Here is a 13,783-nt window from a genome sequence, read left to right as displayed (position 1 = left end):
TGTAATTTGTGTCAGTGTGCAGTATCATCTACACAAAAGTTCCTGGTGCAACAACACATTACAACTAGTAAACATCAGGCCAACAAACAACTAAATTCCAAGCAGAGACAATTGTTTTTAACACAACCAACAACATCGAATGTAAGATCTGAGTTTAACATCGACCTGTGCCGTTCTCTCATCTCTGCTGATATTCCTCTCTACAAACTAAAGAATAAGGTCTTCAGGGAATTCCTTGAAAAATATACTCAACATACAATCCCGGATGAGTCAACACTTAGGAAGACGTATGCTCCATCCATCTACGATGAGACAATACAGAAGATAAGAGATGAAATTAAAGATAGTTCAATTTGGGTTTCCATTGATGAGACTCCCGACAAAGAAGGTAGACTTGTTGGTAATGTAGTTATCGGTTTGTTAAGTGAACAATATTCTGAACGAATTCTTTTACATTGTGATGTTCTAGAAAAGTGCAATAACAAAACTATAGTTAAACTGTTCAACGAAGCTATGGGTATCCTGTGGCCAAAGGGTATTATGTACGATAATGTGTTATTCTTTATTAGCGATGCTGCCCCTTATATGGTCAAAGCTGGACAAGCATTATCTGTTGTATATCCTAAATTGACTCATTTTACTTGTGTGGCGCATGCATTTCATCGTGTGGCAGAAGTGGTCAGAGACAATTTCCCTAAAGTAGATTTGTTGATTTCATCAGTGAAAAAAGTATTTCTCAAAGCTCCCAGTAGAGTTAACGTGTTGAAAGAAATGTACCCTGAAATTCCATTGCCACCAAAGCCAATTTTAACTAGATGGGGTACATGGCTAGAAGCAGTTGAATATTATGCCGAACATATAGACTCTATTAACAATGTTCTCCTTGCATTGGACTCTGAAGATGCAGTCTCAATTGATACTGCGAAAACAGTTACCTGTGACATAAGTGTGAAGAATGACTTAGCTCACATTCAGCATACATTTTCATGCATCATAAAAACGCTCAAAAGTCTCCAAAATAGGCACCTTTCACTATCTGAAAGTTTTGAAATTATAAATAGTACTGTGGAACAACTGAATCGTGGTAGAGGTAAAGTTGCAGATGCAGTAAGAGCTAAGGTGGACACTGTACTTTCAAAAAACCCTGGATATGAAGAACTACAAAAGGTTGTTGCTGTGATGAGTGGTGAATCAACAGTGAAGATTAACTTGGACTTATCCCCAGCAGACATTGTGAAATTGAATTATGTACCAGTTACTTCTTGTGACGTCGAACGCTCTTTTAGTCAGTATAAATCTATCCTCAGAGACAATAGAAGAAGATTCACTTTTCAGCACTTGAAAGAAATGTTTGTAACCTATTGTTATGGTAACAGACAATAAAAATTGTGTTTTGTTGAAACTACATTGGAAGATAAGGTACGTCCATTATATTTTTTGTTTAGTTTGATTAAAATGTACCAATATTTAACGTACATAGTCATTTTTTTATAATTTTAAGTCCATATTTAATTCCATATTTTGGTAAAAATCCATATTTAATTCCATATTTTGGTAAAAATAACTACATATATATTTACATATTTCATATATTTTTAGTCCATATAAATCCGTTCCCTGGTTATGAGACAATTTTGAAAATACTGCACTATCAGGATGCATACCTAAAGGAAGGAGTGGCCTAACAATGTAGACAGTGATAGTTTAAGTCCGTATGATTGGAGTGAAATGCTAAGAAGGTTATGTTTTAAGCTGTTTTTAAAAGTGTTTATTGTCTTGCAGCCCCTAATACTTTGCGAAATGTCCACCATTATTAATGTCCAGTATCAAAAATGTGGCCAGTCATCAAATGTCCAGTAAGAAATATGTCCACAGTCAATAAATGGTCATTATCTTCAATGTAAAAAAATTGTGAATTATGTTTTATTTAACGACGTTCGCAACTTCCGAGTTTATATCAGCGTCGCCGGTGTGCTGGAATATTGTCACGCAGAAGTTTTTACATGCCAGTAAATCTGCTGACATGAGTCTGTCGCAATTAAACGCACTTAAATGCCATCAACATGGGTCGAGATCGAACCCGCACCCTCGGGCACAAAAGGCCAGCACTTTACCGACTACGCCACCCAGGCCGACTCTCAATGTCTATAGGCATTAAACGTGCAGTATAAAAAGTGCCCATAGTTATTAAATGTCATTATAAAAAATGTATGCAGTTATTACATGTACGGTATCATGGACCTCCATAACAATATTTTTAATAATGAAAATTAATAATTTAATAATGAAATGTAAGCTAAATTTACAATATTGGCTAATTTTCTTCTTCACCATGGAGCTTCATATGATATGAAGGTGGCCGCAGTTATTGTTACACATTGTTGTTCTTATATTGATTCTATCGGTATCGGTGTAGCCATATTTAGCGATAAGTCGCTAAATCTAGGGAATTTTGAATCAGTCTCGGCGACAAAGTTTGTAAAATACGATTAGCGAGTTTTCTGCTGATTTTTATATTCCTTCACTTTTCCCCTTCTTTTAAGTTAAAACATTCAACTGAAGTCGTGCACTTCTTAGTTTTAGAAGAGGCACGGGTGCATGACTGAGTCGTCTAATGATTCATACGTGAAAGCCCTGATCTCATATATTTGTGATCAGTGATCAAGGGTGAAAGAAGCTAATTCAATGATTCTCACGGGTTAGGTCTCTCTCAATGCTACTGCTCCAACACTGATAAACGGTGGCAATTTTGACTGGCACGTGACAAGTCGCGAGCTCCAGCAACGCGGATATTTTCCACTCCGAACCGATCCGAGGCAATTGAGCTTTGGAATTTTGTGCCGACAATTCGTGTGAAGCAAATGAGAATGTAGGTTTTGCTGGTTTTAATATAATTTTAATTATAAGATTTAAAAAGTGTTAGATTTCACAAAAAAAAATTGTGGTCAAACGCTTGGGTGAACATTTCCACACTTACAATTTACCAGAATGTGTAGTGTCAATGATTGGATCAAGTGCAGTGTATTCATAATCAGCTGTTCCCACACCTTCCACCTCAACATCACTGCCGTCAACAACACAACCAGACTCCGCAGAAGAGGATGATGACGAGGAAATTATATTTCCCTCCGTTTATGTATGTTCTTCTTATTTTTATTTAGTGACATTTATTATTAATTTTTAGCGGCATTTCTGGGGATTTTTTAAACAAACTTTGGAGAGATTTAGCTACTTTTTGTTGAAAAGTTAGCGAGATTGTAGAGCGATATGTTGGCAACAGTGATCGGTATGCAATCCTTATTTCGCCGTTGATTTGTAGGTTTAATATACTTCTTGTTTAAGAGGTGTCATACGCTTATGTTAACATTATGAATTTGGATTGTGATATTCTTTGTATCATTCTGTCTTTGAGTTTATTTTCTATAAATATTCAAATACTGACATGATGACCAGAAAATATATATATTTTTTTGAAACTTAGAATGGGAACTTTCCATTACGTTGTTGGTTCTATGGTCACTTTTCAACGTTATTCTATAGGAATTTCACATAGGAGATGGGAATCTTGGTCGTGAATATTGAATAATCTTCTGTGTACATATCATATAGGCCTATTGGACTTTTCACTTCTGGACGTTTCAATATTGTGACTTGTGGACATTTGTCCATATTCGATATTTTGACTAGTGGTCTTATTTGATTGGACGTTTTGGTTGTCTACATTTTTGTAGTGGACATTCTGTATATTGGATTTTGTGCTATGGACGAATTGACCTGGAATGAAAAATGGGCGTTTCAGGTTCAAGTACCGTATATGCCAAAGTGTAATTTATAGTTCACAAACACGATGTTTGGCACATTTTGTATGGATAGCCCCATCTTTTCTGGAATAATTCTATTACACAAAGCATAATCATTTCCATTATTGAAATAAAACAATTAGTAAAACTACTGAATCGCACCGTCATATTATGACAATCGAAGGGATTCATTTCTACAGCGAACATACTCGGAAAAAGAGACAGCAGAATTTTCAAGTCGATGTTGATGCCGGTGTGCTCCGATACTACACAACGAGATAATGGCTTTCCATTGAAATATTAAGGAAATTCAGAATCTCCGTAAGATATGGTAAGATTCTTGCAGATTTCAACACTGAACCCCGTTTCAGTATGAATGTGAGACAGGAGAGAAATATTATTAATGGCGATATTGGAGCGCAGGACTGTGGTTTATAAACAAATGCTGCGCTAACAGATGTTCTTTCATCACTTGTTCTTATCGGGGAAACGGCAATAATTATCAATATGAAATCCCTTAATGCAATATGTCTAAAAAAAACCTGTTTATCGTTCTACCGAAAAATTGTTTTTAGAATTAAGTCTTAAAATTACATCAAATTTGTATGAATGTTTCACTACATTTTTTATATAAAAATCACACATATTGCAGACCATATACTCACAAACACAAAACCAAAGGCATGGATACAATATGTTTGTTTGAACCAAAGTGTTTAACGAGCACTGCTTCCAACCATAATACTAATATCGGCCCTAGAATGTATAACAAATTAATAAAGTAACATCCACGTCTATTTAACTCTAACAGTTTCAAAATAAAAAAAAAATATTGTGTATGTAAGCAATTTGTTATTAGTAAATATTAATTTCTTAGATGCTATTTTATTGTAAAATTACATGAAAGTCAGCCTGGTTGGCGGAATTGGTATAGCGTTGGCCTTCTATGCCCGAGGTTGCGGGTTCGAGCCCGGGCAAGGTCGATGGCATTTAAGTATACTTAAATGCGACAGGCTCATGTCAGTAGATTTACTGGCATGTAAAAGAACCTCTGTGGGACAAAATTCCGGCACACCGGCGACGCTGATATATCCTAACCTCAACAGTTGCGAGCGTCGTTGAATAAAACATAACATTTTTAGCAATGCGTGAAATTCTCCTCTGAGCACGAGATCACTCCCTTTCAGCTGAGTGCTAGAATTTTGTACATTCATAATTTTATTGTATTACATTTTTTGTATTTTTTTTCTGGCAATACATTTTTAATATTATTATTATTATATTATTACTATTATTATTATTATTATTATTATTATTACTATTATGATTATTATATTACTATTATTATTATTGTTATTATTATTATTATTATTATTATTATTATTATTATTATTATTATTATTATTATTAAGTTACAGTTCCTACTGTGCCATCATTGTCAAGTGATCACAATGCTTAAAGTGAGGTAAGGTGCTTTATTTAATATTTAAGAACTTAATTTTTATTTGCTTGTTTGTTGGCCTGAAGTTCTTAGGTAGGGAAGTAAAATCGAGCGTCCAGGTTTTAGACAAAACTGACAGCATCTTCTTCGTCCACGAAATTTATTCTTTGTGACTCTTTCATTTGGTGGTTCTGTGTCATTATATTCTCATGTTGCGAAAGCCCCGCCGTATTTTCGTATAATGTTGAGTTTAAGGAGAAATAAAGAATGTTATATCAAACAATTCTATATGAATTACCGTAATTATATGTAGTTATCTTTGTTACCGTTTTCGAATTATTCCAGATTTTGTACATAAGACGTGAAAGCAGGCTATATTATATTTCACACTACATGCTACATGCTGTTTTCATTCCATTTATAGTGTTCTGCCCAAGGACAGGTCTTTCACTGCAAACCCAGCATGATGTTAGAGCAGTGACGTCAAAGCAAGCGCATTTTTCTGACCTTGACGTCGTGCGCGGGCATTAAGCGCTAGGTATGCTAGGAGGAATAAGTAGCCTGTTGGATTAAGAAAAAAATGGTGCACAAACTTCAAACGGAACGTGACATTTTTATGTCTTTTTATATGGCTTCTTTCTGTTTATTATTTTCTATATTGTCTGTAAAACAAAAGTACTAACACCTATTTCTTAGCCTAATATTGCAGTTGTGTTTAAACGTTAATAACATAATAAAGAGTAAAGAAGAAATATTGACACAAATTCCATAATAACTACAACTATACTCTACTAAGTGAATTAAGCACATCACTCATAAAGAAAGTGTTATCCCAAAGAAAGTCACTGAATATGACATGATAAGTTGAAATTGATATTGATGGTATATTTAGCCTAATGAAACTAATCAAAACAATATTATAGTACAAAGCAAAGTTGTCTAGGTATATGTTTTAACTGTAACTAATATTACATAATAAAACTCTTATCGCATTATGCTTTTAGGTGATATTGGTGCGCAACTTTCTGTTATCAGAATATTAAATTATCTCGAAATCTGCTGAAGCTATAGAGCTGACGGTTTACCAAAACATAGGCACATATCTTTTGTTTGTGATGTAACAGTATTTGATTTATTAATTCAATTCCTTACAAACATTTTCCATGCGAATATTTTCAAAAATTTTAATACACTATCTTGAGTAAGTTAGTACGTATTTACGATATATTAGATTTACGAAAACATTGTTTTAGTACCTGTAAGGCTACTAAACAAACATATCTGAAAATGTCACTTTTCTGTAAAAAATTGAGAAAATATTCCTTTTGAATAAGAAAGTAAACTTGTGAAAAATGAACATTAAAATTAAAACTTACATTCTTATAATTCACTTATACTTCTCAGACAAATCTAAAAACTAACACAGTTTTAATAAGTTATCTTCCCTTATCCATTGAATCAGTTCTGGCCATCCCTGTAAATAGCTCAACCAAGCGGCATATACTACCTCTTTCGTCTGTCTCTTTCCTTTCCGCTGTAAAGCGCTCAGGCTCTCCTGGGCTATAAAGCGCGCGCTTGCTCCTATGGGCATCAATTGACATCACTGTGTTAGAGGTTTGCATTGTTCTCGTCCCAACCCCAGTAAAGGAATGCTGTCTCCGTATTCCTTCTGAAGGTTTGAAAACTATTAGGCTACAAGTATTTTTCAGATGAATAGCCTTTCAGTGGACCGTGATTGAATGTGCAATAAAAGGTGCACATAAGTGCTAATAGTTGGAAGATTGGATAGTGGAAGAAAGAAGTTATTGCCCTGCCGAGGAATTGGCACCTAATTCCTGGAGTAATTTCGTGCCCCAACCTTCATAGCGCTTCGCTCTGATAGCTCCTCCAATAACCTGCTCGCAATAGGCGTCGAGAGGCGCTGAGCAAATAAGCAGCACCCAAGAGTTTTCTTTTGTTGCAAGGGTCGTCTCGACCAGCGACCAATGGAGCACACTCTTTGTAAGTGCTTATCGTTTCTATGAAGAAATCTAGACTCCGACAGAACACGTCGCTTAAATTACAAACAGAAAAGAAAGATATTACTTACAAACTGTTTTGTAGTGCAAAATTACGCTTTAATAAGTTCCTTTTTAAATGAAGAGTCCACTGCAAGAATGATGGATGTCACTTTCTAGTCAAAAATGAACCAAGACTGTCAATGCATAGCTTAAGACATATAGAATGTACATACAGAGTTATGTGGCATTAACACTGATAGTCATTGTCCAGTATGATTGGAAAATCACAGTTAAGCTTTGAGCGCTAAGCATTTCAAACTTTCAATTGCTTCTCCTGGAAAATGTATTCCAAATGACATCCATCATTCTTGCAGTGGACTCTTCAAATGTAATTTCTACGTCCACCGTATATTTATATTTTATGCCTAATTATTACAATGCAATCAATTGCTCTTAATATTTGTTCTCTAGTTTCAAAGTAATCGTAAGTAGACAACGTCTAAGGATTCTCGTCATGATTTTCATCCATGTTACAAAAACCTTGTCAACCATAGTTATCTACAGGGAAATCATTTTATTTTTACTTCAATTTTTATTGCACCCGAGTTTTTGAATGTACTTTCCTCCCATCCCCTCTACTAGTAAACTTCCAACCTTCCTCTACACAGAACCAAGGCCGCATGTGCAGTCAAAGTCGCCTTACGGTCATAGTAAACACAACTGAGGTAGTGAGTACAGTACGTTCCGGAAGTATGTTTGTGTTTTCCAGTAGCGAAAGAGCTTTCAATATTGAATCATATTTTCGCACAGGTACTGTCGTCCGTTTCCCTATGTCGCATCCCGATTATCCTCCATATCCGCTTCTGCTCGCCCCTTTGTAAAGGCTAGTGGCTGGGCTGTCTTAGCTCTTTTCTGAAAACATTAACTTCTGTTAGGAATTGGACTTCTACGTAATATTATACAACAGTTTAAAATAACTTAAATAAAAGGGCCTCGTTAAGCAATTAACTGTCACGTGATTTCCCCCCTTCCTACGACCCTGCAACAAAACCACTTGGACGGACAGTAGACAGCATGTCTGAGTAATTTTATCTTTTCGGATCGGGCAGAAATGAAGATTGAATTTACAGTACGTAAGGTATTCTTTTATAGAGTAGGTACAGAATTATTTCAACATGAGTTATTAGTACGAAGGACGAAACTGGTAATTGGAATTAGGTACAATAGTTTATAGTGCGATAATATGCACTAAAGAACTGAAGCCCGTATGGAAATGAACTGCCACCATTTTCAAAAATGTGTTTAAATATCCATATTATGATTATTTTTGAATTTAACTTCATTCTCTATATTGTACGCTAATGTGCTGTAGACAGTATAATATACACTGCATAACGAATACATCCGAATGGATAGGTCAGTTCGTGAGTAAAAACACTTATTGTTAATACAATACTGTATTTTGATTACACAAAAACCTAATGAAAATTATCGAACTAAAAATCACGATATTTCCTAGTTTACGTAAATGGATGAACTACTTTTCTTCCCTCCTATACTTATTAGAGTGATTTTTTGTATTTTACGACAGTATGATCGAACTGCAGTCGTGGAAGGGGATAGCAAACGGTATTTCCTGTTCTCAACCGTTAATCCAAAGGTATAGACGGGTTAATATTAGAAATGTTAGTAAATATAAAATGATGTCTCTGTATTATATGCACATACACTTTCAGTGGAATATTATTTCTTAAGTTTTATAACAATTTGCTTCTATAGAATAAACTATAGCATAAAGGACAAAATCTACATATCACTAGTATTCATTTTTGAAGTCACAATTATTACATTTACCTTTACTCTTACAGGCGTTCCCCTTTTCAGTGGTTGCCTCTTATACCCGTTTTCCTCAAAAGTTCGGTCTTGCCACTCTCCACTTCCTAAACCACTTCTCTCAATGACTTTAGCAATTCCTCCACGCCATGTTGTACAGGCCCTTCATCTTCTTCTCCTGCCTGGTGGTGACCAATTTGTAACTTGCTTTGGCAATCTTTCATCCTTCATTCTCCGCACTTGTCCATACAATTGTAAGAGTTCTCTTTTCCATCCGATCTATGATTCTTTCCTTTATATACACTCCTTCACTGATTTCCTCATTTGTAATAAAATTAATTCTGGGTATTCGCATGCTTCTAAGATCATCCATTTGAACTTTACAAACTGATAATAGTGGTTAAAATGCAACTTCACGCACCATCATTAAAAAAATAAAAAAAAAAACTATTTTTACTCTCGAAAGTGTATGTAACTCCTGAAATACTATACGAACTCTTAGCTTCATTTCTGTGAAAGAAATTTTAAGATACAGATAAAAACTCACACGAGGGCCAAAAAGATAACTTTATAAATTGCAAACTAAGTTATACCTTATAAAATGACAATGCCATCAGTATAAAGAAACATTTAAATATTTTTCCACAATTACTAGGGGGTATTTCACAAAGGTATGTTGTACATTACAAGTAAATTCTCTAGTAAGTAGTACAAATGTTGGAGTTTCTGTTCCACAAAAGTTTTCTACAGTAGTATACCTTATTTTATTACAAGGAGTGCAGTTCGGTGTTCAAAGGAGCCACCGAACTGCACTCCTTGAAATAAAATAAGGTATACTTTACCATTTCATACTTGCAAATTAGAGAAATCGTGAGAAAAGAAAACTAAGATCTAAATAAAGTAGCAATATGGAAAAGTTAGCAGGGAAAAGTAAAAATAGAGATATGAAGTGAGGGCAAATGTGTCATAGCCTACAGGAGGGAGGTCAAGAATTAGAAGTACCGGTACAGTAATGTTTGTGTAATAATAATGGGTGAGAATTAAAGTAATAATAATTTATTTTAGCTGGCAGAGTTAAGGCCTTCTCTTTCACTCAACCATCAAAAAGTATATATACATATGCATGAACTTCCAAAGAATTCAACAATTTAATTTAGATGAGAGTTACATGTATACAAGAGTTATTTACGAATTAAACAACAAAATACTATGAACTATTAATTAAACACTGAAATAAACTGTGTAGCAGAATTAAGCTAAAATACATAGAATGTTAATATATTTCAAATAATATTAGATAATAGAAAGAGATTATTATGAGACAATTTTGAAAATACAGCACTATCAGGATGCATGTCTAAAGAAAGACGTAACAATGTAGTCAGTGATAGTTTAAATCAGTATGATTGGAGTGAAATGTTAATAGTAAGATTATCTTTTAAGCTGTTTTTAAAGGTGTTTATTGTCTTGCAGCCCCTAATACTTTGCGAGAAGGAATTCTATTGACGCGAGGTGGATACTGTAAAAGATGATGAATAACAAGATGTTCTATGAAGAGGTATACTTAGTGTGCCACAGATAAGTGATCTGGGATTTACGTCGTGGTTAGAGTATAAATAAGAGAAACGAGACGAAAGGTAATTTGGTGTTGAGGTGTGCAGAATTCGAAAGAGTAAAGATAAAGAGTGTAAAGTTCTGCGTTCTTTAAGTCGGAGCCACGAAAGACTTGCGAAGGACGGTGATATGTGATCATATCGTCGGATGTTGCACACGTATCTGACGCACATATTCTGAGCTCGCTGTAACTTGACTGACAGTTCAGAACTTAGGTCACTTAACAAAACGTCACAATAATCGAAGTGCGGCATTACTAGGGTTTGTGCTAGGGTAAGTTTTAGTTGCAGTGAAAGAATTGATGACAGACAAGAAAAGACTAATGGAAGAATTGCAATAATAAATTAAAAATAAGTAATGACCTAATTGACTTGTACGAGAGGCGTTATAAAACGGGGAGGCAGTACTGTATATTAATAATGTGAAGTGCCACCTCACCAAAAGGTATATTGCTTAAAGACAAATATATACAATCATACAAGTGGAATTTTGCAGAATGACAACAATTGAATATCCAAATGAGACAGCAAGATCAATAACCTTCGTAAAAGATGAACGGAAACGTGGCTCATATTGGTAATATATATTTTGATGTACCGAAGTACATATGATATTTCCATGCAGATATTCTGCGTCATCATATGATGAAAGAGTAATGGAACGGAGAAAATTCTCTCCGGCGCCGGGATTTGAACCCGGGTTTTCAGCTCTATGTGCTGATGCTTTATCCACTAAGCCACGCCGGATACAACCCCGACGCCGGTTAGAATCGTCTCAGATTAAGCTCCATCTCTTGGGTTCCCTCTAGTGGCCGCCCTCTGCACTAAGTCATAGATGTCTATGAACGCAGGACCGAAGTCCATACATGTGTTGAGGTGCACTCGAATGAGTGACTGGTTGGCCGGGATCCGACGGTATAGGCGCCGTCTTAAATCACAAAGTGATTTATTACGCATATCATATATATGTTGATGTACCGAAGTACATCCGTTCCATTACTCTTTCATCATATGATGACGCAGAATATCTGCATGGAAATATCATATGTACTTCGGTTCCATTACTCTTTCATCATATGATGACGCAGAATATCTGCATGGAAATATCATATGTACTTCGGTACATCAAAATATATATGATATGCGTAATAAATCACTTTGTGAGATAAGACGGCGCCTATACCGTCGGATCCCGGCCAACCAGTCACTCATTCGAGTGCACCTCAACACATGTATGGACTTCGGTCCTGCGTTCATAGACATCTATGACGTAGTGCAGAGGGCGGCCACTAGAGGGAACCCAAGAGATGGAGCTTAATCTGAGACGATTCTAACCGGCGTCGGGGTTGTATCCGGCGTGGCTTAGTGGATAAAGCATCAGCACGTAGAGCTGAAAACCCGGGTTCAAATCCCGGCGCCGGAGAGAATTTTTCTCCGTTCCATTACTCTTTCATCATATTGGTAAGGTTTTAGGATTCAATGTTTATACTGCCCAGAAATACAAGTACTGTTGTGTTTAGATAGCTTGGCCTGTCATAACATTCTACGCTTAAACCATGCAAGTCCATTTGATACTTATAAGGAAAGAAAGAGGTGTATGGGTTAGTCGCTGTGCAGCACCTTCTTTTCCTTCTGCAAGTGTGTAGTATATTAACTATTGTAAATATTAGTACCATAATGGAACCAATAAAGACATTGTAGTTTACTTTATTGTGAGTGGAAGAGCAAAAAGAGAAGACTGCACCGTATTAAGTACGAGCGTTTCCGTGAGAGGAAAAACTGTGATCGCCCTTAGAGTGCAGGTACGTGATCAATGTTTTCAGCATAGTTATAACTTACATCAGCATGCATGCAGTTATCTTCCTTCCCCCTCCTGTGTCACTGAATATGTTGAGAAACTGATTCACTCTACAGTCTACATCACCCCTACTGAAATGTTCGCCCATAAAATGGGCCAAGCTATCTAAACACAACAGTACTTGTCATTCTGCAGGCTGCAGAAGAGCAATACCTATCGTCAAGGACGATCAATATATATATAGATGCAAGTTCTATACAATCCCTTTGCTCGACACATCGGATCTGGACAAAACAGAATTGGCACGCTGATATCTCCAGCGACGAATCGATACTCAGCCTAAGATCACGCCTAGAAAAGGAAGAGCATGGAGTGCAGGCAGTTATTCTCCTTGTGTGAAGAAAATAGCTCCCTGCTGATCCATTCCCAGAAATGACGATGATGAGCGTAGCAAAGGCGCTTTGCTCGATATTGATGTGCTGTGTAAATGGACCTACAGAGATTAGATAGCCTTTTAGAGTTTTCCTTTTTTCTGTTCTCTCACTGAAGCTGATCAACATTGCCGGTTCAATTTGATTTCGTTCTTCTACAGTTGTCATTTGGCGATCCCGTAGAATTTGCATCCGTAGATATTGATCGTCCCTGGAAAACGCAGCTCTTCTGTCGTCTGTTCCAGGTACTAAGCGCTCTTCACCCTTGAAATGTTCTCTGAATGGTAAAGGCATTGGCAACGGTCAATGCAGTATCTTTCTCATTACCTGTCTAAGAATTTTTAAGAGCCACCGGTGTAGCTCGGTCGGCAGAGGCGTTTGCCTGCTGACCCGGAGTTGCGCTCGGGCGTGAGTTCGATTCCCGCTTGGGCTGATTACCTAGTTGGGCTTTTCCGAAGTTTTCCCAGATCATTTGGCGATAACTTAGTATTTGACACAACGTCGTTAAATAAGGAACTGAATTTTTTTGGGGATTTAAATGTTTATATTGATGTAATAGATTTAAGTGCCAGTACAGAGGTGTGAAAATTATTAGAATAATCTTAATTTTAAAAGTTTTTTAATAGTTCCTTCACAAATATTAATTGAATTGATGAATATTGGTATATATATTACTATACTGATGTAGGATATATTTACTACTAACAATGCCGGAAAGCATTGTTGTACATTGGTATTTTTCTTATTTTACAATTGCTATGGGAATTCAGAAATTATTATATTATGTTGGCGGAATTGGAAACATAAAAAATTATATGCAGAAAACAGATGTATACGTTCATTTGAACCTTCACAACAATGTAAACG

At 36.0% G+C, this 13,783-nt stretch overlaps 1 protein-coding gene and 1 non-coding gene across 2 annotated transcripts in view; both read right to left on the bottom strand.

The window, feature by feature from the left end:
- The window catches only part of LOC138713707 (beta-alanine transporter-like), a 1,405,169-nt gene that overhangs the window by 454,807 nt on the left and 936,579 nt on the right, over positions 1-13,783 (bottom strand). The gene's annotated exons all lie outside the window — the stretch shown is intronic.
- TRNAY-AUA (transfer RNA tyrosine (anticodon AUA)) lies at positions 11,363-11,434 on the bottom strand. The gene has a single exon. It is a non-coding gene; the product is annotated as a tRNA-Tyr (tRNA).

Source organism: Periplaneta americana, chromosome 14, assembly GCF_040183065.1.
Source record: "Periplaneta americana isolate PAMFEO1 chromosome 14, P.americana_PAMFEO1_priV1, whole genome shotgun sequence".
NCBI classification, from domain to species: domain Eukaryota; kingdom Metazoa; phylum Arthropoda; class Insecta; order Blattodea; family Blattidae; genus Periplaneta; species Periplaneta americana.
This window is presented reverse-complemented; position numbering and strand designations above follow the sequence as displayed.